At 41.8% G+C, this 25,413-nt stretch overlaps 1 protein-coding gene across 3 annotated transcripts in view; it reads left to right on the forward strand.

Moving 5' to 3' along the window:
- sema6a (sema domain, transmembrane domain (TM), and cytoplasmic domain, (semaphorin) 6A) overlaps positions 1-25,413 on the forward strand; it is a 109,884-nt gene that overhangs the window by 1,638 nt on the left and 82,833 nt on the right. The window contains exon 2 of one of the 3 annotated variants that reach the window (XM_078251053.1): positions 2,474-2,611. The exons of the other annotated variants lie outside the window; for them this stretch is intronic. The gene's annotated coding sequence lies outside the window, so the exon portion shown is untranslated. The remainder of the gene's footprint in view (positions 1-2,473; positions 2,612-25,413) is intronic. 3 annotated transcript variants of the gene reach the window in all.

The following is a 25,413-nucleotide window of genomic DNA, read 5'->3' on the forward strand; positions in this document are numbered from 1 at the left end:
CTCCTCTCCTCTCCTCTCCTCTCCTCTCCTATCATCTCCTCTCCTCTCCTCTCCTCTCCCAGTATGTATGAAAGAACCCCCCCAGAGGCACTAGGAAAAGCTGGAAAAAGGATTCAGCAACTCTAAATGTAGGTTATAGATTATCAAGTGTGCAAGGGTGATGATATAAATGGGTGAATCTAAAGAGGAATGAATGCCCACAGCAAAATGTGCCTCTGGTCAGCTGATTGTCAGCAGCAGCAGCAGCAGCACATAATGTTTTGGAAACATGATTCTAGTTTCAACCTTTACAAAAAAAGGAAATATTTCATGCAGCTCTAACAGGGTTTTGTATTTCATCTGTTTTTCCTGAAATCAATGGAAATATTTGGTACTGTTTTTTCATCTGTGACCTTATGTTTTTTTGCAGTCAGTATACATATTGTGCTTGGTATCACACATAAATCTTTTAATATATCTGTAACATTTCATCACTGCTCGTCCTACAATATCAGCCTCAAGGCATTCAAATGTCCTGGAGGCATTTTTTGATTGTTGTACGGGTTGTAAATCCCACCACACTGTTTTCATACATACAACACCACAAACCAGAGTTCTAATCCTGCTATCAACACATTATACATTGACATGTTGTGGTGCTGATACATGAATTACAGCAGTATTACCTTTGTTACAGCAGCCTGCATGTTCTCCTGCTGGAGAGGCAGAATAGAGCAGAGCGACCAGTGTTGTTGCTTGTATTTGGAGCAATGCTCTGTAAAGCATTTGATCTGCAGATCCCCTAACAATAGCAATGGGGATAGCATTGTGTGTGACTGATGTGGATTTGTCACACTGTATGTGTGAGAGAGAGAGAGAGAGAGAGAGAGAGAGAGAGAGAGAGTTAGTATATGCCTTTGCCAGTTAAGGACAGATGCAGTCTGAATATAGTATGTTTGAATAATTGATATGTGGCTTTACTCCTGTTAAAATGAATTAGCCCTCTATTATAAACAATGACCGGTCAGCTGCTGTTGACCATTGGTCCTCACTCAGACGGTGTAAATATCCAGCATTCAATAGTATGTCTATTTATGCATATTTCATAAAAGCCATGTTTTATTGATGCACATCCTATGTGTGTGGGGTGGTGTTTCTTTTTTAAACAATTAGTCTACTTAGTCTTCAATTACACTGCCTTAACGCTAAATGACCAACCCCTAGATCAGTAATGGAACATTTGAAAAAGGGATAATCATGAGTGTGTGTATATGTTTTAGTCCATATTGTTTTAGGTCAGCAAAATCCATGAAGCTTATATTTTAATGGAGCTTTCCATCGCAGATCTTACATTGCACATTTGCTGATTTTAGCTGTGCTGGAGATTCAGTCTGTTGCGATTCAGAAGGTTTGATAAATGCCTTTCATTTTATCTAAAAAAATATACTGAATGGTATTATGCAGGATCAGAGGATAGGGCAAACATTTGTCTAAATTTCCATGTTTTTTTATGTATTTGGGCCAGCAGTTTATTTGCTCACTACCCACCATCCTTTCTAGTTAAGTTGGAACATATTGTTTATAGGAGATGATACATGATATTCATTGTACTATAGGGACCTAATATAGCTCAACGTGCAGTATGGTCCAGTGTGCTCTATTCACAGCATGGCTCATTGAAAATGTAATCACTCGCTGATCACTTGCTTGTTGTTTCATGTTCTCTATGTCTTACACACACACGCACACATGCGCACACGCACGCACGCACGCACGCACGCACGCACGCACACACACACATTCTTCCACTTTCTAGGTTTCATTTTTATGTTCTATCTGGCTGCTTTCCTCCACTCAGCCTTAACCCTTCCGGCTCCCTATAAATGACTCTACAGTGCATCCATTGAATTAACCGTCCATGTGTTAAACACTCTTCATACTCGCAACATTAGCATAATTGATTGAACGTGTTGTCTGTGCCAAGAAAGCCAGAGGCATGAAGGACCAGGCAAAAGGCTTATTTGGGCCAGGCGCCGCAAGTCAGTGGTAGAATTGGCGTGTCTGTTGGTGTTTTGGCTGTTTGTCCTTGGCAAAGCTTTGTTGTTAGAAATTAAATGAATTAAAAAGTGATAGCCCATCTAGGAGAAGATTGTTGAGGAGCCAAACTTCACCATATGTGTGCCAAATGAAAACTCAAGCAACATTTAAAATCGGCTTATAACATCAGGTTAGTACATGCAACATTAACACACGGTAATACCTTTGTCACAGCTGAGTTTGGTCGCCTTTCATTACTCAAATGGAATGGAGAGGAAGTGCATTTGCAGGGATAATCCAAAAGCAGCAGGGCTTTGTGTGATTGCCATGGGAGATGGATGAATGACTGGCCTTCAAAAGAGCCAAGTCTTGTATTACAGATCAGATAATGTAAATCGTGATACACAGCATTAAAATAAGATGTCCTAGTTCCCATCCTGCTGTTGTGCTTTTACAGGTGAGAGCAGCCAGCTGTGATCCATGGAGAGAGCCACAGTCTGCTAAGACCCATTAAGGCTGCTGAAGCAGTGGTTATTTCTGTGGTTAGTTTGCTTGTCGGAAGCCAATAAGGAGGTGTGTGTCATGTAAGCATCAGGTAAACGCTGCTACATTCTTCTTTTGCTCTTTTAGCTGTAACTCTGCTGAAAACTCATGTGTTTATGTGTGGTAAGTCAGACCCTTTGCCTATTTTCTGTGTATATTACCACAAAGCACAGAGGGTGGCTGATGGTGAGGGTGGTTTAAGTGTGTTTTCTCATTTTGTGCACTCTCTTTGACTATGTGTGCATGTTTGCGTGGCGTTGTTCGAGTGCATCTGTCCCTCCTCCCCAGGCCCCAACGATTGGCACTGCATCTCTCATCTATTAATCATAGAGAGCGCTTGCTCTCTCATTCCGTTGCCATAGTTTCAGGACCTGAGACAGTGTTGGGGTGCCTGGCTGCCTGGAGAGAGGAGAAGTGAGAGGAAGAGAAGGAGGAGAAAGGAGCAAAGGAAAGGACTATGGAGTGTGGTGTGACTATGTAGGAAATGATATAAACAGTGTAGCGAGGGGAAGGCAGAACAATTAAAATAGAGCAGAGGAGGAAAGAGAGGAAGTGATTGAAAGAGCAATGGCAGGCTAACACACCGAGCAGATCCTCACACCGTGGATGAGTGTGCTTCAAGAACCAAAATGGATTCAATTTTTGTCTCAGCAATGAACCCTCTATCTCCTTCTGTGCGTGCATTTTCAGTCTCTCTTGCACACACACACACACACACACACACACACACACACACACACACACACACACACACACACACACACACACACACACACACACACACACACACACACACACACACACACACACACACATACACACATACATAAAATCTCTCTCTCTGCGCTCTCCTTCCTAAAGAGAACAGAAGAATATTTTCACAGTAGGTATCATTTTGTGAATAGCGTGTTTGTGGGGCTGGTGCATCTTGAGTGTGCTACAGTACATTGAGCGGCTGTTATTTCACCTTACTTTACAATGGAAAAGCCTTCCACTGAGCTGAGATGGAAGATAGGCCAGGGCCTCCTGTTTCATGCTCAGTTGGATGTGTTGATGGTAATTCATGCTGAATTCATGTGTTATTCAATGATGAATTACTATGGAACTAAACCATGATGGAAATTTCCAAGGCAGGGAATACCTCTTGCTATCAACCCTTAACTCTCTGTCTCTGTCTCTCTGTATTTATCTGCCTGTCTTCCTCTCTTTTTTCCTTTTCCTGTCCTGTTTTCTTTCTCTCTACCTTCCTCCACATTTTGATTTTTTTCCCTCTCTGTGCAGAAGCAATAATGAACATGCCCTGCTACCTTCAGAAAAGGGCTTCTTGTTTTGGCTGTAGGCTTTGTACCTCCCATATGACCTCATAATCTCATTTGGGTCTTTTACTGGCTAACCATGCACTAATGTGGTGGTTGTATTATCGCCTTGTCTCATCACATCATACCCTGCTTGGGAGCATTTCCAATGGAAGCTTTCGGAGAGGAGGCAACCGGCAGCACTGTAATCATGGGATTCTCAGGACACACAACCTTCTTTCTCTCAAATGCGTGTAAACAATTACACATAAACTCACTCATACACACACAAAAGACACAAGTGCACACAGATTCACGCACCGGGGCAGTTTCTTTTATGTTAGAGGAATAAAAGAAATATTGTTATTGTTGCAGTGGTGCACTGTGAGTGCCAATGGGCAGAAACCCAAGAGTACCTGAATGTAGAGTACACTGTGTAATTCTCCCTTCACTGCCTCTGGACTTTTTGCAGGGGAATTACCATTAGGGGACAGAAGGACAAAGGAGGAAGTGATAGGGTGCATTGGCTTTTTGTGCTGATGGCACTAGGGTGCTCTTGTGCCTTTGAAGTGATGAGATTGCAGGTGACATCATAGCGGTCGCATTCTCAGGTGCAGCAGGTGAATTTTCCAGGTGGGGGGTGAGGTAAAGGTGTGTGTGTGTGTGTGTGTGTGTGTGTGTGTGTGTGTGTGTGTGTGTGTGTGTGTGTGTGTGTGTGTGTGTGTGCAAACCCGCCGTGTTAACGCTCCTGAGTATCTGTGGAAGCCGGCATGCATGGCTGTGTGTGTGGAAGTGCTTTTGTGTGTGTGTACATCAGTCATCAAAGCAGAGGAAAGCCAGTCTGTAAGGTGATCTGTATGCTCATGGCAGAGCAGCAGTCATACTCTCCCAGAGGCTATAAGCCTCACTGAATGTGGAACAAGCAGCTTCTTCTTCCACGGCCCCACTGCTGGTTTCCATGCGCTGGCCTAAGAAGGCTAGACAGATTTAGTTTATTATCCATGTTTCTGGATTTCTTCCGCAGCAACATTTCTGTTTAAATTATCTGTCAGCAGGGATATAGTTTCACATAATCTAATATTGCTCTCTATCTCGTGATGCAAACATTTATTAGCTGGCCCTAAACCTGGCAGGACGAGCTCAGCTCAAACAAGCATCAACTGATATCCTCGACAGCAGGTAATTTGTAACAACCATCCCTAACTCATCTGACAGACTGATGATGATGATAGATTGCTTGTAATTGGCCCTGGGTTAATATTAATTATTTCCAGGTGACTGATAAATCTTCCCAATGACCTATAGTTATTCTGACACATAAACATGAAACATAATGATAAACTTTCAAATTCAGCCATATGAAAGCAATCAAAACTATTTAGTTCAAGTTGTGGATAATTGTTGCTAATATCCGAAAACCATAAACAACCAATATTATTTTAGTTCATATTCTCAAGTTCTCAGTTTGTTACAGCAAATATAAAAATACAGGCTACATGTGTTTCTTCCGAGTTTGCCTCAAACCTTGTTAGGAAATCAGTCTCCTCCTGGTCACAGTGGCTGGCAGACTACAAGCGATTCCCCTGAGGGTCCTCTATTTCAGAATCCAATCAGGCAGAACTCGGAACAATATTACCTCTGTGTGTGTGTGTGTGTGTACATTTATTACATAGCTAATGAACAAATTGCAGCCATGTGGCATGGCCTGGTGGCATGGCTGGTGAAAAAAAGAAACACAAGCAGGCTCACACACCACACACACACACACACACACACACACACACACACACCCGCACGCGCACACGCACACGCACACGCACACGCACACACACACACACACACACACACACACACACACACACACACACACACACACACACACACACACACACACACACACACACACACGCCCAACCACAAGGCCCCAGTGTTCTTGGCCTGTCTGTCCATCAGCTCATGTGGAGCACTGGGCTGGGAGTACTTATCATCACTCTGCTGAGTGGAGGCCTCACAAAGGCCCACTCACACACACACACACACACACACACACACACACACACACACACACACACACACACACACACACACACACACACACACACACACACACACACACACACACACTGTTAGGTATACCCAGGGCTGCTGGACTGATTAAATGTATGGTGTCACAGCAGCCTGAGCCGATAGTGGGAGGAATGGAGCCTGATAGGCAAATGGAGATTAGCAGACAGGTAGACAGGTAGACGGGCAGCTCTATTCTCCAATGATAAACATTTCAATAATTCTAATTTGCTTTGCCAAATACCTTGTGGAGGAAATGTTATTGCTGCCTGAATTATATTTACTGGGAATGTTTTTAATATCCAGGAAGTGTAACATTATACAACACAGAAGTCACAGGGAAGAGGTCAAGGTGAATTGTTGGACATGCAAAACCCAGGAAAAAATGTGGTTTAGTGAAGATGTCAATGCTCTTTTGCGCTCTCCTACGTCTCATGCTTTGAGTCAGCATTTACTTTTTAAGTATTTAACCATAGCCCAAGAACACACTTTTAACCTTAACCAAGTGTTTTGAGTTGCTCAAAAGCTAATATATGTTTTATTAACAATACATATGTTAAAGTAATAGTTTGACATTTTGGGAAATACCACTTATTTGCCTTCTTTCTCAGAGTTAGATAAGAAGATTGTTACCACTGTCATGTCTGTGCGGTAAATATAAAAGTTATAGCCAGTAGTTGATTAGCTTAGCTTGGCACAAATACTGGAAATAAGGAGAAACAGCTAGCCTGGTTCTGTCTGAAGGTTGAAAAAATTAGTTTAATCCATACAAAACCTCAAGTGTAAAATCTACATGTGGTTTTATGGGGGTTATGTGCCAGATATTGGCAAACCCAAAATGTCAAACTATTCATTACATCATGCTCAATTACCAAGGCATGATATAGATATGTTCAGTATGAACATTTTGCATTGGCATTGAACAGTTTGCATATATGTTCAATATGAACATTCGTTCTTTGTATAAATGAAATCCAAATATCAGTTTGTTTCTTAAAAATGTTTGGTAACATTTTACTTGAAGGTATCTACATAAGAGTGAAATGAACACATGACACTGTCATGACACAGTCATGACACATGAACCCTAACCCTAACCCTAACTCTTGTCATGACAAAAAACAAATGACACTTACTAAAAGAAGCATTATGTCATAAACGTTTATGACTTGTTTATAATGTTTATGACATGTTCATGACAGTGTCATGTCACTCTTATGTAGATACCTTCAAGTAAAGTGTAACCAAATGTTTTAATGCAAATTCCTGTAGTTGTACATGAATTTAGTTTTAGAACATATTTTTTGAAAAGGGACAGGCTAAAAAAAACAGACAGACAGTAATGGAATTAGCCAGTAAAAGCAGATATTCAGGGGTCAGGGGGCGTGGAAGAGGTAACTGGGTAGTAGACAGGTGGAAAGGAAGGCAGCCTGTCAGACAGAGTTAATCGAAAGAGGCTGGATGGTTAGCAAGGGAGGCAGGCAGTGAGTTTTCTTAGACTCACAGAGCAAAGGCACTCAACACATCCTCCTTTCAAAATGAATTCTTGTGAAAATAAATAATATTTCACTTCGCCCCCATCCATGCCCCTTTAATCTGGCCAGAGGTGCTCTGTATGTGGGCAGGTAATCAGGCAAGCAGGTTGATAGGCAGGAAAACAGACAAGCTGTGAGGCAAGAAAAGAGAAGTTGTGCCTTGCATGATAATGTATTCATTCATCCCCCACTCTGATAATGTTTGCAGCATGCTTGGCTTGATTCATTCATCACAGTCTACTGGGGGCCTTTTTGCGTTATTTGTTAAAAAGCCTCTTTGCTTTTCTAAACCTGTTACGGTTTTGATTTGTGTGCTGACTGGATTATTCATGAGGTTACTGCTTCTGGGTTTATGAAGGTGTGTGAGGCCATCTGCATATTTTTGAGCTAGGGTCTTATTTGTGTACGTATGCACTCTTGGTGCATAGATTGGTGTGTGTAGGGACTGAGAATTCTGCAATGAAGCCTATTTTGGTCTCTGACTAGTTTGGTTTGATTGGTCACTGCAGCAGCTGCATACTGAAACGCTGTGTCTTTTGATCTACTCCCATCTTCAACTAATCTGAGACCGTCTCATCTGTTTCGCTGATAAGTTCTCTGTGTTTGTTTCTTGTGGGATCTGTTTAATTTCATCCAAATATCCGACAAATCCTCCGTTTATTGATTGTGGTATCACCCAGCAATTGAACTCTTGATTATTTAATTGGGTTTGGAGTCTGAGTAAGGAGGCATGGCTATGTGCCCAGCTCCTCTGAAGGGAGTTTGATGAGTCAAAACTGGTCAGACATCATCAAAGAGAATCATTCCTGTTTTTGGAAGAGATTATTAGGCTGTGTGTGTTCAAATCAAATCAAATCAAAGTTTGCATAAAGGCTTTAAACAGCTGCTCTCAGCAGTTCGACAGGTATAGGAAAAACAGAAGACATCCAATTCATTAGTCACCCCCTCTTCAGTTTCCTATCTTTCTTTCTCATTCTGCGTGTTTGTGTCAGAGTACATGTGAGCTTACACTGGGTGCATGAGATCTAGTAATGCTTGCTAGTCTAGTAATGCTAGCCTGGTAACTAGATAGGAACACAGGACGGCAGGTGAGGCTATCCAGAACCACTCTCTGTTAATCATTTACGCATCGTAGCTACGTCTTACTAACGGAGAATGGCTCTTATTACAACTTTGCACAACTAATTTTCTTTCTTGAAGTGATGTTTTTTTCTTTTGTTTTAATTTATATTCATATCAGAAGATTGTAGTGCTCTTAACCAGTTTTTAAACTTGTAATTTAGGGTTTATTACATTGGGAAGTTTTGGAGCATTATTTTTTAGTTCCTCCTCACTCACCTCCTGACTCGGTTTTAGAGAGAGTAGTGCTTCTTTTGGCGTGTTTTTATCACATGACTGCACTAGTCTCTATCTTGGGTTTACACTGCAAAGTTACAGTATGTTACATCACCTTACATGACAACAAAGAAATCAGACAGCAAGGAGAGGAGGTGGGATGAGTCTTTGGAGGTGCAGCTCTGACCTAGAAAAGATTATGAGTTTGGAGCGTGGACTTGATCCTGTGTTGTAGGCTTGTTGTTGTCATTTAGTCTGTACCTGACTTTCATCTTCATCCTTTTGTGGTGGATTGTTCGTCTCTGTTCAGTCCTGTGAGGTGCACTCATCCACTGAATTCCCTCAAGCTGACTGGTTGATTGTTGCAGACTCTATCTAGAACAAACAGGTTTTCATGCAGCCAGCTGATAAGATGGGACATAGTGGTGTGTTCACACTGGCGCCACTGCAGCAGTCATCTGTATCACACATTAACAGGTGAAGGTCTTAGTGTGTTTGCAAGTGTGTGTGTGTGTGCTCTTGTGTTAGTCAAGCTGTCTAACTCTCGGTAACCCAGACTTTTATAAATGAACAGTCACAGAGAGCACAGACTACTCGGACAAAGATATTTGCTGTCATTACAACACTGTGAAAAATGATTTCCGGTTACATTACCAATGACATACACACAGGTCTAAACTGTTCTTATGCACTCTTGTAGGTCCTCACACACACACACACACACACACACACACACACACACACACACACACACACACACACACACACACACACACACACACACAAACACGTGAGCTAAATAAAGCAGGACCTACACCCAATAAACCTGTGACAGCTGAGCAATTAATTGACAAGTTTGAAATACATCCTATGGTAGAATTTAGTACATAGCTGGCATCTTTGTATGGCTACCGTGGTTTAATGCGCTTCTAGCAGTACATATTGGCCATTGCTTCATACAATATATGATGTGCTTGTAGGCTCAACAAAGAACTAGAAAAGCTTATTTAAGAATAATGTGGGAGCCATATAAGCACCACGTACAAGCATGTTATTTAAATTTCATTGAGGCGATTCACTCACCTATAGTGTAACCCACTCATTATTCCCCACTGTTTAATATTTGAATAGTTCATATTTCATTCTGGGCTGTGAGAAATGCTGATTGCGGAGGGCAGAAAACTGCAGGGTTTCAGCTATTTTCATTTCCACTTTACACCGGCGTCTCACTCCTATTCAGGGTGATTGTCTGTATGAAGCAGCCTACATGGCCTCAATTACCTTGGGAGGCTGTATTCCTTACCTCCACCACTTGCATAATAAGGCGTGACTCTCTATTTGAGTGCTCTCATTGCCTGTCCCACCCTGGAGGCAGTCAGATAGTTATTCCTTCATCACGGTGATTTCCATGCTTGTAACACTGGGCTAATTACTATAGAAAATACTGCCTGGGTTGTAACTACAGCAGCAACTGAATGGAAAGGGTGAGCACTGGGGAGATGCATTTAATTAATTGATTGCTATTTGGAATCCTCTGTGAACGATTGGAATCAGTCTGACACAACAGAGGAAGAGTGGCGCTATTTTTATCTAAAGCACCTTACCGGATAGCAACAGAGTGGATTTTTAGCATGGATGAATCAGTCTGAACCAGTTAACATACTGTTGTAGTGTGCAAACTTTGAATAGGTACTGGGATGTAGTGGCAGTGCTTCAGTTGATTTAGAATAATACAAAAGGAGCAAAGTCTACCATTCTGTTCTGACCGCGCAATTTCTCATCCGCTTCTCATCCGTAATTCTTTGTGCCACTATATTGAGATTAAATAAAGATTGTGGTTGGGGGAGATATCAATGTTAGTGGCTAGAACAGTAGCCAATTCTCAGGGGTTTTTTATAGCCATTAGCAATAGTTATGCATTCCCTGGGATGCATTGTGTTACATCTAAGGAGGGTGTAGGAGCTGATGGTGAGATTATAATCAATAGAAGCATTAATACTGGGTTTTTTTTCCAGCGTGTTTTTCCTCTTCTAACGTATTACCACTATGTTCCTCTTTTAGTCCAAACTGCTCCTATCATGAGTTCAGCTCCTGGCTCAAATGAGTTTCAATATTGTCATCATGATGTGCTCATAAAAGTGCAGTAACAAAACCATTGCGGAAAGGTTAGTCATAGGAACAGCTTGCTGACTTCAGAAGGCCTGCCATATGCCTCAAGTAAACAAAGCTTAAAGGAGATATTATTCACAGTGGCATGTAATGAGGAGCTCAGTGCAGAGAAAAGGGGGAGACCCAACAAGTGAAGAGGCTTTGGTTACCCTTTTAACTGATAGCTATCTCTCAAATGGACACAGAGAGGAGCGCACCTGTATTGCAGCCATTTGTATAAGAGGACAAATAGTGTATTTTATTACCTGGTGGATGATGGAACTTTATCCACCTCTGAGGGGGTTTTATGGTGGAGTTTGATGAACAAATACATGTGTGAGAGATAACAAGCTTTAGACAATCTTTCATGGCATTGTGATGGTAAGCTGGAAATTCTAGATGATGTGCATACAGGTATACACACACACACAGGCATACATGCATGTGCACACAAGCAATCATATATCATAGATATAGCCTCTCAATGTCACACATATATCCAGAGCTACACAGCGGCACACATTGCCTCAGGGTGAATGCATGCTATGCTATGGGCTGGGTTGCGTATGTGTACCTCTCTGGTATCTACTATCAGGGTTTTGGGCTGGGTTCTGTGTATCAAGTGTCGGTGAGTCGGACATGTGCTGGGAGTCAGATGGCTTTGTGGTCATGAGATGAAGATCTGATCCATGAGAAGCCTGATTCTCTGACTCAGGTTTTCTTTGTTTTGTTGGCGTCAGATGCCTGCTGGAGAAAACAATTAAATTATGAAAGGAGGTCAGCCGGGATGTATGGACTAAACTGAAACCATTGGTGGATTGATCAATTAGGTAATCAACAGAACGTTAATTGAGAAATAATTTGATAATTGATTAATCATTAAAATAAAAATGCACAACTGATTCTAGCTTCTTAATTATGAGGATGTGATGTTTTTCTTTGTAATATACCGTATGATATTAAACTGAATATATTTGGGGTTTGGACTGTTGGTCTAATAAACCAAGCAATTTAAATATGTCATCTTAGGCTCCGGAAATTATAGTGGCCATTTGTCACTAGACAAAATTATGAATTGATTAATCGAGAAAATAATTGGCAGATTAAACCATAAAATGGGACACAATACCATTAATGCATTATGAAATCATCATCATATAAAATAACATTTTATCCATATCGCCCACCCTTAGTGCAATGATGTTATCTAAAATATAATCAATGTAATGCATTGTAATAACAGTGAGAATAGTAGACCTCACCCACTTAACACAAACATAAGATTGTTTTTGGCTCCATTACTCCCTACAACTCAGCTGGGAGCACTAAAACAAGGTATGACACAGTCCTGCGCCATAATATAACACTTTGCATTGCCATCTGTTGTTTCCAATTTCTTTCAATCACAATATGCTCGGGAATTTGAACATCAACATGCGGCCAAACTAAGAACACTGAGTCATGGTTTCTAACAGCATGACTTTTGATTTCCTAAATTACAGATTTTGGCAGTGTGGTGATTATAGCATTTCTCCCTCTTTGTGATGGGATGAAAAGACATGTCACAGTGAGTATAGGTAGATCTGATTGCATGGTGTGTTTCCTGTATTGAAACATACTATAGATCTGATGTTTTTTCTGTTCAAAAAGAGAAAAACACGATTCCTTTAAGTGGTGAGTTGAGTGTTCAATCGAACCTATCTGATTGTGTTTCTGCCCACCCACCCTGCAGGCCGAGGGTGTAAGCTATAGAGGTCAATCACAAAGAGCCATTCAACGAAACTTCCTCCTCCAAAAAGATCAAATTTATAGATAAGACAAACAAACATGATATTTCCTCCTTCTCTCTTTCAGTCGATACGGCTGCTCCTTTGAATGTAGCGGACCCGTTCTCTCAGCCTTTAAGGTATAGAGCTGCAAAGGAAAGTATCAGGTCGAGAGAAAAGCAGATCTAGCTCTGCAGGGTGTGAATTCCACATTTGTCACCACAGGAAATATTACTCACATTTACAGTTTGTCCTTGTGCACATGCAGATAATTTGACCATGTAAGACAAGACAGGAACATTTAGTCATATTTTTGGTAAGAAGTAGTTGTTACCTCCGCCAAGGAGGTTATGTTTGGTTCAGTTTGTTTGTTTGTCAACAATGTTTATTAGTTTTTCTTTTTAAATACAGATGACAAGTACAAACAATGTTCCCCCTCCCCCTACCCTACTTCCCCAGACCCTTCCCCATAACACAATAACACGCTAACAATACCGCATTACAAAAACAAAAAAAAAACAAAAAAAAACTCACACAAAAAAAGACAGCAACAACACAGCAGTACCAAAAAATAAATAAAAACAAAACAAAAGATAGAAAATAAAAAATGACATAAAAATGATATCTGCATTCTAGGTAGCACAGTCAATGCCATTCCTGTCTCAAAGGTGTAAGATTGTTTCCTTACTGTATGTCAGGCTGTCTCTAATGCTCTAATTTCTAAGAAATGTAATAGAAGGTTTTCAGATTTCTATTTCACAACATGTAAGTTATCTTCCTGGTTTGTTTGTCAGCAGGATAAGGGAAATACTACAGGATTTTCATGAAACTTGGTGGAAAGGTGTAGCATGGGCCAAGGAATAACCCATTAAGTTGGAGTGGAGTGGCTCCAAATCACGGGGAAGATACACAAAAAAAATTCACATTCACAGATTTTGCGAGAAAGAGTAAATCGGTCTTGTTCTTGTCTCTTCTGCTACTGTACGGTAGCTCATGCTTATTACCCAGTTCTTACTCTTTACAAACCTGTTGTCAGAACAACATCAACTCCTGTGCATAAGGGGATGTTTCCAAGAAAAGGTCAGACTTCCACTGGGTCTTTAGAAAAGCAAATGGAAAAGCTTTCATGATCGGAGCACAGCTGAATCAGAATTCTGTTGTGGTGATCAGCAATAGAAGCAAAACAAACATGTATTTACATGAAAATGTCTGCAACAACTTTAAAATAGAAACAAAAGAGCAAAAGTACCTGTTCTCTTCCTTCTGAAAGGTTTCAGTTGTTGACATTCTGTAAGATTTGAAGTGTTTCTGTGAGGAGGAGGCGACCGTGGAGAAAAAAGAAATAGATCTGCCTTTGGTGGAGGTTGGCCTCTCAAGTGCACAGTATGGTGCTCTTGTAGTTGAAAATGCGTGCATGTTTTTGTGTGAACATGTGTGCGAGTGTATGCACTTCAAAAGTTTTGTTTCATGCATTTTCCCTGCGCTTATGCCTGCCCCGCTGTGAGCTTGTGTGTAGTTAGGTGTGCGTGTGAGCGAGCGTCTTTGTTGCTCTGTCGACCCCCTATGAAGTAAATATTGCAGCACTGGGTAGGCAAAGCCAGGCGGACCAGGCCAGAGCAGCAGAAGCGAAACAGGGCAGACAACATGCACACAGACCCTTCTTTATACCCCATTAATAACACCGTTCCACGAAGGACAGCCTGAGGCCAGAGAAGGTCTGTCAAGGTAGTTCATTGTGCAGTAGGAAGTGAGTTGTTCATATGGTAATAGCTGCTGGAGCGGGTTCCTTCAGAGCCCGTTTGTTTTAGTGAAAGTTGTAGTCACTCATTGAGGGGGACTGGATGGAATGTGACAGAGTGCACTGCTCTTTAGTTACTGTAGCTTAATTGACCCTGAGAAAGGCAAGCAAAGGCAGGTTAAGGAGGAGGAGGGTTAGTGCAGAAAGAAGCGGAGGCAGAGGAAGAGGGAGGGCGAGAGAAACGGACAAACACCGAAAGAAGAAATTGAGAGAGACAGAAGGAAAGAAAGAAAAGAGAGGACGCTCTATTATGGCAGAAGCAGCCCTCCGCTGGAATCTGTTTATCTGTTCAGTCAACAGGAAAAGTCTTATTGGTGAACGCACAGCACAATGAGATGGATTCCTCTGAAGTCTATTCTGCTAATGAGCCAACTTGTCCAGAATCATCATCTTTCTAATTATTTACTTCATTTTTATTTATGGTTCCATTTATGTTTTTTCTATTTATTGCACGCTGATCCGCTGTATTCTTTTCTAGGTCAGGGAAACGCTGAGTCGTGTCTTTTCTCATTAAGCTACATTAAGATAACAGTCACAAATGCCTCGTGGCTCAGCAGGGAAACAGTTTTGAAAGGTACTCCAAAATAAATATTTCTCACCTACTGTACATGGGATCGCCAGCCTTACATTATGTGGCAGTCTCCATATGAGGAGCCTCTCTTCATGGGAATAGATATGTGCTGTACTTAGGCTTTGAGCTAAATGCTAATGTCAGCATGCTAAAATGCTCACAATGACAATGCTAACATGCTGATGTTCAGCAGGACATCATGTCTTACATAATGGTCAATTCATCCTTTGGGAAATGGATTTTATGGCAATATATTACTTATTATATATACTTTTTGACATTTTTCTCAAAACTTCAAAGGTCAACCTGCTGGGGATGCTAGATGAAAAATCAGAGGATCACCAATGTTATTAGGATTATACCTCTGGGGACCATTAATGTCTGTATGAAATTTCTTGGCAATCCATTCAATAGCTTCTTAGATATTTCAGTCTGGACCAAATTGGTCGACCAACGTACAGATTGACATTGCCATCTCTAAAAAAAGATTATAACCTAACCTAATAACCTAGCTGAGTTTAACTTATCAACTTTTCACAGTTTTGTGATGAAAGAGTCGTTACTGAGACTGTTGTACCCACTGAGATCATTAAAGTTTAATCTACTCAGTCTCCGTTGCATGAGTCCCTTTGGAAGAGCAGGCTTTGATAATACTTTATTTGTCTAAGCTTACATATTCAATGTCAAGCTGTTTCTTTTTCAAAAGAACACAGTGTTAAGTGGACAGAGATAGTGTGTGCGTGTGTGTGTGTGTGTGTGTGTGTGTGTGTATGTGTGTGTGTGTGTGTGTGTGTGTGTGTGTGTGTGTGTGTGTGTGTGTGTGTGTGTGTGTCGGGGGGGGGGGGGTGGGGCGGGTGTCTGAGTATGTGGGTGTTTGACTGTCTGACATTCCCCTGAAGCCATTACTAGGTGGGTTTAATCTGACATATGTGATGGATGATGACACAGAAGCTCCATACACACACACACACACACACACACACACACACACACACACACACACACACACACACTTATTGTGCATTACACCCTGATCTTTTACTCAAACGTTCAGCAAAAGCCAAAATGGGAAGGTCACAGACAGAGACCGAACGAGCCAGAAAGTTGGTCCTGTCCCATTTTTCTATATCTTCAGTATGAAATCTCTCTTCTGTCTCCTCTCTACCCCGAGGTCAGGAGCTAATCAAAAATGTAGAGACCTCCACAGAACTTGGTCAGCCTTCCCATTATTTGGGTTAAAGCTAAGCTGCAATCGGTGGAGCTATTTTTAAGGATCTGGCTGCTGCTTGCCCCGTACTTCCTATACCTCTTAGGGGGAACACAGAGTCATTGATCTATTGCCTAGCCGTCTTCTTGCAACGCCGCCCTTCCTCCTTTCAGTGAAAACGGACAAAGCATCTCTACCCCGCAGCTTTCACCTTCAGATGGCATACCAGCTATACTGTGAGGAAATCACAACACCCTGAACCTCTTGAAATAAGTTTCTGCTTAGTGTTTGCTGCTATGCTATTAATTGTAGATCATAATTTATAGACCTTGAGACCTTTGCCCTGTGCAGTGTTTGGAAATAGAAAGGTATTCCTCAGGTATGTGAACTGAAAGAAAGATAAACAGCTGCCTGACTCTCCAGCCAGGCATTATGATGAACAAAGAGCACATGTGCCACTCTTTGAAAGTATCTTTTCCTTTTTCTGTTACTGTATTGCTGCTATTCAGAGCTTGTGGCTGTTTTTTAATATAACGACTTTTTGAAATGCATCATTTAATTAAAGAGTGACTGCACATTTTCTGTTTTGGATAATCCTTTATGGAGCTCGGGATCAAGGTTTAGAAGCTGTTTCTATGGATAAAACAATGTGAAATTACTGATTACTTCATACGTTTTGGGAGATATTTGGCACTATAGTCAGATATCCAGCCAAATGTAGTGGACATTTTAAATCTGCAAAAGAAAGTGCAACATAAGTAATGTGTGCTTCCATCCACTACTATTTATGTGAGTATTAGAAGTTTGGTGCATCGACATAAACAGCTGGTGGTGCAATTGATTTATTATGATTTATTCACTAATTTTGTTTTTATTTACAGATCTACCTCACCTACCCTAGCCAATCATAAAATGTTTTTTTTTCTCACATTTCCGGAATTTTCACCAGTTTTTTATGCACTTTTTTATGCAAAAAAATCTATAAATGTCACAGTAATACCTCACAGTATGCTATTTACTATAACTTTTAATGTTTATTTGACCAATTAGGAGGTCATTTTGCAAGATTCACCTTCTGGCTTCTTGGGACTCAGATCAGTGACATTGGGGGGAGGAGGGTGAGCAGCAGGAGAAAGATTGCTGCAGAAAACTAAGGTCCACAAATATCCCACATTTAGCTTCCTCTCTCTTGCTCTGTGTCTGACTCTTCTCTCTTCTCTTGCATTAAGTTCTTTAATCTATCTGCTGATGGTCAGCCTAGAAGAGGTGAGAGGAGAAAATGGCACGCTACATCATGGAGCATGTGTGGTGTGTGGGTGTGTGTGTCTAGGTGTAGGTTTGAGCTTAGTGCCAGACTGTCTGCATGTAGCTTGCACTCCTAATCTCCCATATAAAAAGCCAATAGAATCTAACTGTTTTTCAAAGAGACAAGGCGACTTAAAGGTTATTTGAATGTTGAACATTTGAACAAGCTAAGTCATTCAGATGAAATCCTCTTGAGTCTGAGTAGAGACATAATGACTATGGATAATTTTGCCTCAGGAAAACGTTTACCCAAACTACAGGCGGAGAGAAATTTCTCTTTTCTGTAAAGGCTGATATTGAAATTAATATCATCAGTTTCATCAAGCTTTCAAAAACCCTTTCTTTCCCCATAAAAGCTAATCCAGCGCCAAAGAGTTATGGGGGAGGGGTTCGCTGATGTGATAATGCAACTATTGAGACATTTCTGTGACATGTGTTTTGGTTCACCAGCAATCTAGGTTGTTCATTCAAAAGCCCCTACTGCGCTTAAAGGCTTCAATCACCACTTTAGTTTACATAGCCTGTCCCTCCGTCTGAGGTTCTGGCTGCAGACTCTCCTGCTATGTCTTTGTTTGTTTTGGTAATGGATTCCAAGTTGCTATTGTTGTTCATGTCACTTGGTGATTGATGAGAAAAATGTACCTTCTCTTAACCCCCCTTCCCCTCCCAAAGCCATCCTTGTATGCCTTCCAGGATGAACACATAGTGAGAAAAACAAGTTCCATCCTATTCTCCTGACAAAGTGACTAACTGGCATCCGGATGCTCGCATTTGGGCTAGTCGGCCGTGCCTTTAAATCAAGAAGGAGACCTTTCTGAAAACAAGGTTGAATCTGTGTGGCTATGACAGTGTAAGGTTGAGATTATATGCGTGGACGGTTTGGGGGTCCCTCTATTCATCGGCCATGTCACCCCATGGGGGAGGACTAATTGGTGGCCCCTAAGAGCTCCCTGTTTTGTCCCCGATGCTCACAAAGGCGTCGCGGTGCCATCGCGTAAAGGATGGGGGTCGAGGGAGGCAGCAGCGTGGACGGAGAGAAGAGCAGGTTTCCCATAGAATAGTTCGCTGGGATGAACTGGAGGGGGGCCTCGCCACTGGGTTGCAAGGGGACATGACACACTCATTCACTCACTCACTCACTCACTCACTGGCTCACTCACTCACACACACACACACACACACACACACACACACACACACACACACACACACACACACACACACACACACACACACACAAGCACACTCTCTCAGTGGGGGATTCTGGTGCCAGTTGCTGGCCTCATCCTCTACAAATGATCCCAGGCTGACCCACATAGTCAGCCATGTGTGAGGCTTCCCTTTATCCCGCAGCCCAGTTGAAACATTGAGTTATGGGTGTTCTCTGGTGCTCCCTGCCTTCTCGGCTGGGACTGCACTGGGGCCCCATGTGGGCTGACATTGTTCACCCGACCCAAGGACAATGAAGCTGCTGGCTAGGAAGAGTGAGAGACATGGAAGAGGGGAGGGGGGGGGGGGGGGAGATGGGTGGAAGAGAAAGAAAGAAAGAAAGAAAGAGGGAGACAGAGAGAAAGAGATTGAGATGGACAGAGTGAATAATTGAGAGGGGATGGGAACGGTTGAGAGGTACACATAGAGAGATAGGCGATATAGAAAGTATTTGGGGTAAAAGAGACAGAGCGAGATTGCATCTTTGGTAACGGACGGGAAAGAGATAAGAAACTTAGATGACAGAGGTGAAGGGAGAGCGAAAGATAGGCATGAGAGATAGAAAGAGTGAGACAGACGGCGAGCAAAACGACTGAGCCACTATGAGAAAGTATTGATTGCAGTGTGTGCTGGGTGTCTTCAGCTGTCGTAGCAGAATCCAGAGCGAGGTTATTAGTGTCTGCGAAGCATGGAGCCATGGACATTAGTGGCTCTTTAACAAACTCTGTATTGATTGGGACAGTACAGGAAGACTTAAATGTATACCATGGGATAATGTCCTGTATGTAATTAGCACCATTGCTCTGATAGTGACATTGCACAGGACATTAGGGCTGGAGTAAAGGGGGAAACCATCCGTTCCAATCAGAAAGATGTAAGAAGTAAAACCTTAATTTCATAATTTCTCCCCTAGCAGTTTTTATGAGCCTTTTATCCTATCTGCCCTCACCCATATTCAATCTGCTGTAGATTCAGGCATTTTATGCAGTTAAAAGCAGCTGATGAAGCTGATGCTCATAGTTTATCTTAAAGGCATATAGAGGATGAATCAGGGAGTGGGAGCAAGACTATATCATGGATCATTTAACGCATTCTCATTCTCTCCTTGTTTCCACCGCTTCTCCCTCTCCATTTGACCATGTTTAGTGACTGGCCCGGCTCCCAAAGAGAGCAATATAATTGACAAATGACTTTAGCTAATCAAGTGATTGTGGTGATGATTACTGAGAGAAGTGTTGCCTCATATGCAGCTTAGCAGCTCAAAAGCACACACACAATTAAAAAGCGCATATTTTCAGATGCAGATGTTGCAGGAATTGCTTTTTTTACACAGCTGCTGACTTGATATGACACTATTGCCCCTGTAATTTAAAGGGAATCTCATGTAAAAAAAAAAAAAACTATGTAAAAGTACAATGTAAAGAGTAGGAAAGGAGTTGTCACTTGCCAACATACACACACATATATACACACATGTCCACACACTTACTGAATAAGATGTTTACATTACCCAAGGCAACCAAATTCATCCATCAGATCTCTATTTCTTGAAGAAGTCCCTTTAAACTATTAGATGTTTTTCAGCATTGGTGTCCACAGTTATAGATGAAAGATGGTCGAATGATAAAAGGTGCCTGGTTACAACAACAATGCTGAATGAACACACACATGCACGCACACACACACACACACACACACACACACACACACACACACACACACACACACACACACACACACACACCAAACCAGTAGCATGTCATCAAAAGCTTAGACTTAAGCGGTGTGTGTACGCAGCACGCTCCCTTCTGGAACCCATTTCAGAGTTGGGGAAACCACATGAAAGTTCTGGCCCTATTCTTCCGCCCGTACCCCCATCCCTCCATTTCTTATGATCCTATAATCAGAGATGTCAACCACAGATGAAAATGCCCAGGCAAATGCATTTTGATAGCTCCCAAGAAGAGGGAGACATATGCAGGCCATTAAGCTTTTTTCCTCAAAGACAGCTGCTGCCTCTGGATCTCAGGACTCCCTGAAAGTCTCTGGCATAAATTGAAGGTAATTACCATATCAGAGATCAAGACTCTGGGCTCTGACACCACTTTTTCAATTACTCAGAAAGGTTGTTAAGATGCAAATTCAACAAAATGGCTGAAACCCCTAGAGAGGGATACAGTTTCACACCCAAAGCTGCTTCTTGAGTTTCTTAGCTCATCACATTTTGACAAAGAGAGAAAGAAAGAGGGAAGGATAGAGGGTGGGTGGGGTGATGCAGGCTATCTATAATTCATTCTCTTCGTTAGCGTGACAACCTAACATCTCATATGAGCACAAACTTCTCTCAATTGAGTATTCTTGGCAGTCTGCTTTCATTTGTAAGCCTGCAACATCACCTCATTCAACCTTGATTCAGGGATAATTTTGTGTTGATGTTGTGCGTAGAGTTTGGAAATCGTAACTCTGACGCATGTTTTTTTTTTGTAAGTGAAACTTCAATCTATCCTCATGACAAAGTGGCTAGTTCAGCAAATATACACAAGGAAGTTTGTTTGTCTTTTAAGCTTTAGTGCGTAACGTTTTGATATTAATTAACGTCCGTTACATTCAAGCCATTGCCAAATTAGTTGCTACAAAGCTAATTAAGACTATCAGCTCCACACAACTCTCTCTGTATTTCTCAGTATGGCTATCTTCAGAAGATTGTGTCGTCCGGTGACTCGCGCGCAGAAACTCGAGTGAAGATAAATACCTCTTCTGAAGAGTCTATCATGTTTTTTTAATCCTCCGTGTCCTCCTTGGCTACTAGCAACTGTGTGGAGGAGGGGTGGGGGCTGTGCTCAATCATGGAAGGCTTGTATCATGTGGATGTGCCTACAGTGTTGTCATTACTTAGAATTCCTCCTGGGGGCAACAGAAACTATGCACTATAGCTTTAAACAAAGATCTGTATTTTCCACTTTGCACTGGTATTCAGCCAGTGAGTGTTTTTCTCGCCATTGCATATGAAATCACCTAATTCAAATTTAATTTGTAGATTTGTTTTCAGAGTTTTAATATTTGTTTTCCTTGGATGATACCTTTTAAGGCAGATGAATTTGCAAGCAATGTACAGTACGGTACTGTGTGTCTCTAGCCATAGTTATGCAAATCTGGGATTCTGCCTTCAGCACAAGTTCAGAGGAAATGATTAGTATGTTTAAGGGAAGATGCTGGAGAGATAATACACAGAGTACATGTATTCTTGGCAAACTGCACACAGATGGAAGAAAAATGTTTGAATTGGATGACAGACGATAACAAGACAGCTACCCTTACTCCTTAGAACAAAACTGGCTTGAGGTGACCGTCCGGCTGACCGTGACACACCATCATTGGCATCCTTAAAAACCCCTGCACTCTGAAAACTGGCATAGCTTGTCTTTCTGCCTTTTAATCATATAACTGTTTCCAGGAGATAAATACAAGTAAAAATCAAAGATATTTTGTGACGTGTCAAACATGTGTTCAGGAGCTATGACTGGACTTTGTATTTAGTTTCTTATAGCTCCCTGTGGAATAGATATGTATGTGGCAGTGAAAGAGCTGAGGGCAGACCCAGAGGGAACCAGTAGAAACAGTAACTGAAAGATGTGGAAGAGCATTCTGGTTTGACCGGCGCTGCCAGGAACGCTGGGAACAGTGTGTGTGTGTGTGTGTGTTTGTGCAAGTTTGTGTGTGAGTGAGTGTGCCAGGGCCTGGAGGAGGGAAGTCTCTTGCTGAGGTCATGCCATGTAGGCCTCTGCACTGAGGCCCACCCTGCCTGGCAGCCACACACAAACACACACACACACACACACACACACACACACACACACACACACACACACTTTAGGAGCCTCCACGGCTCTGTGGTATGAAAATGACGGAGCTTAATTGTGTGGTTATGGGTGTAGTGTGTGTGTGTGTGTGTGTGTGTGTGTGTGTGTGTGTGTGTGTGTGTGTGTGTGTATGGTCGACAAGAGAGAAAAAGCAATATAAAGAGCGAGAGAGAGAATGAGAGATACAACGACATAAAGGCCTTCATGTGCGTTCATGTGTAGCATCTTCATTTAGTCTGTGTGTGTTTGTGTGTGTGTGTGTGCGTGTGCGTGTGCGTGCGTGTGTGTGCGCCATGCTTCCGAGGTATTCTTATGTGCTAGAGTGCTGGAGTGTATCAACAGGATGTTTCTTCTCAGTGAACACTTAAGGTGGGATGTCTTCATACTGCGAAGGAAGAGGAATCCTACAGTGTCTATGAAAGCACTGAAGGGCTTTATGTAATAATTCATAAGGTCTACATATTATGCACATATACATAAAGTTCGCTTGCTTTCCATTGTTAGTGCCGTGCCCAAATTTTCCCTTGACAATCTATACACAGAACTCATGCATTATGCAGACCGCATAAGAGGACTAGTTTGCTGTGTGAGGAGAGCGAGAGAGGGGAGTATGACTCCATAGCGATTTATTACAGCACACGATGTTGTTTACAAATTCTTACATATTCAGAAAGAAAAGGCAAGAGAAATGTGATGATTGGAGTGTTGTTTTTTTACTTCTCCCTTGCCTCCCTCCATCTTTCATGCTGCTTCTTAGAGTTAATAAAAACACTTTGGTTGCAAAGGGGGGATTTATTTGCATTTCCATGCCATGCTTGTCCGTGGCAGTCTTTGTTTTCCTTTAAGTAAACATGACTGTATCCTGTGTGTAGCTCCCTCTCTTTCGTCACCCTTACCTTCATTGTCCCTTTCTAGTCTAGCACTTATCTCATTATTCCGTTGTGTAGATTATTTGTGGCCCCTCCTCACCTCACTCCTCTTCACCCCCCACACATTCATAAGAAAACCTCATATGTACACTGCATGCTGTGCTCCCTTATGCCCTACTTTCTCCTCCCTTTTCTCTCAAGTAGTGTCATCCCCCTCGCTCCCCTGTATCCCTTGTGTACACTCCCCTCTTTCTCGTCACCTATTTGTGCTGCTCCCCGTGGATAGGGCCCCCCCGGCTCCACGTCTCCCATTCACTCATTGGTGCCATCGCGACAGCATAATAACTTTTAATCGGCAGTCCTCCCTGTGCTCCCAGTTTCATTATGGCCTTGGCTCAGCTCCCTGCACAGATGACTCTGATTGTTGCCGTAGCCACTCTCAGTGAGCTTATGCTGGGATGCTACTTAAATAGAAGAAAAGAAAGAATGAGCACATGAGGAGGGAGAGGGAGTTGAAAAACAATAAGACTGAGCAAAAAATATGTTTGCTCAGAAAAGAGTGCACTACAGAGAAAGAGAGACAAACAATTAGAAAAGAGAAACGGCATCTCCAGCGAGTTTGAGAGCGTTGGCCGGCCTGCAAAGCAAGCCAGCGATAGACGTCACCTTTGCTTTTAAAATAGTTAATCTGCTCCTGGAGGGACAATGACTGCTTTAAGTCCCTCTCTTCCCTCTTATAAGTCCCTCCCATGAGCTAAACCCCTCTGAGGCACATTGCTCGGATTAGCTTGTGTTGTTGCATCTTCTCAGCTATATAGCACCAGCTCTAGATGCAAATGCAGCACTTATACATACTGGGAAAGCAGTGCATATAAGGGTAAGATGATTATCTGTGAATCAAGGGTGGTGATAAGCTGATGGTGTATGCAGTTCATAAAAGAAAACATAAATCCAGTGATGTTTAAGCTATCGGCAAAACATACATTGTAGTATTGCTGTTAAAAAAGCATACACAGCTTCAAAGCTTCAGACTGTTGTTTCACGTGTCTTTGTTACACTTGCGCGGAAGGCAACAAGAAAAACAGTTGAAATCACAACTTCATTGAAATCTGTGGATCTGTCACATGTAGAATTCAGGGCTCTCTTACAGTTTTTCTCGATTGTTTACACACTTTTTCTGAAAGCATGCCTCATACTCTCAGAACTCTACACACAAATCAAAAAACACACACACAATGGGCAAAACCCCTCAATTCTCCTGCAAAATGAAACTTTACATTCAAAACAATGTTATTTCTTCTCAAAATGTTTTTTTTGTTTTTTTGTTTTCAAATGACACACACAAACCATCATATGAATAGACATTTATAAGAACCAGTTGAACACTGATGTGCTCAATGTAAAACACTATGATGAATGGAAAACACCATTCATCATAATGACTTAGGCCTTTTTTTTGTTCAGTGTTACACTTACTACAGACAGTACATACATAAGTGTGTTGTAAAATATTTGAGAATATTGTTTTTATACTCAGAACACACAAATACACGGTAACAAATATATTTAATTTTTGCCACAAAAACAATGACACAGTGTACATCCCAACTAACACAAAGTTGCACATACAGTGGTCTACATACAAAACAACAGAAGAATTTACTGTATACAGTTACAGTAAAAAAAAACAACTATATATATATATGCTGCATCCTCTCTTCTGTTTCGCTCAGGCCACAGCACCTCATCCACATCACAAGCAATGTTTTCCCTGGCCAAGCAGCGGGGGAAATATTGCCTAGCATGGCGAATCCAGCCATGAAAAGCATCAACTGCTATATCTCCACATGTGTCTTCCATATCTTGGAGAAGAGGTATATGCATTTGTGGAT

This window comes from Sander vitreus, chromosome 5 (assembly GCF_031162955.1).
Source record: "Sander vitreus isolate 19-12246 chromosome 5, sanVit1, whole genome shotgun sequence".
In the NCBI taxonomy this organism is placed as follows: Eukaryota; Metazoa; Chordata; class Actinopteri; order Perciformes; family Percidae; genus Sander; species Sander vitreus.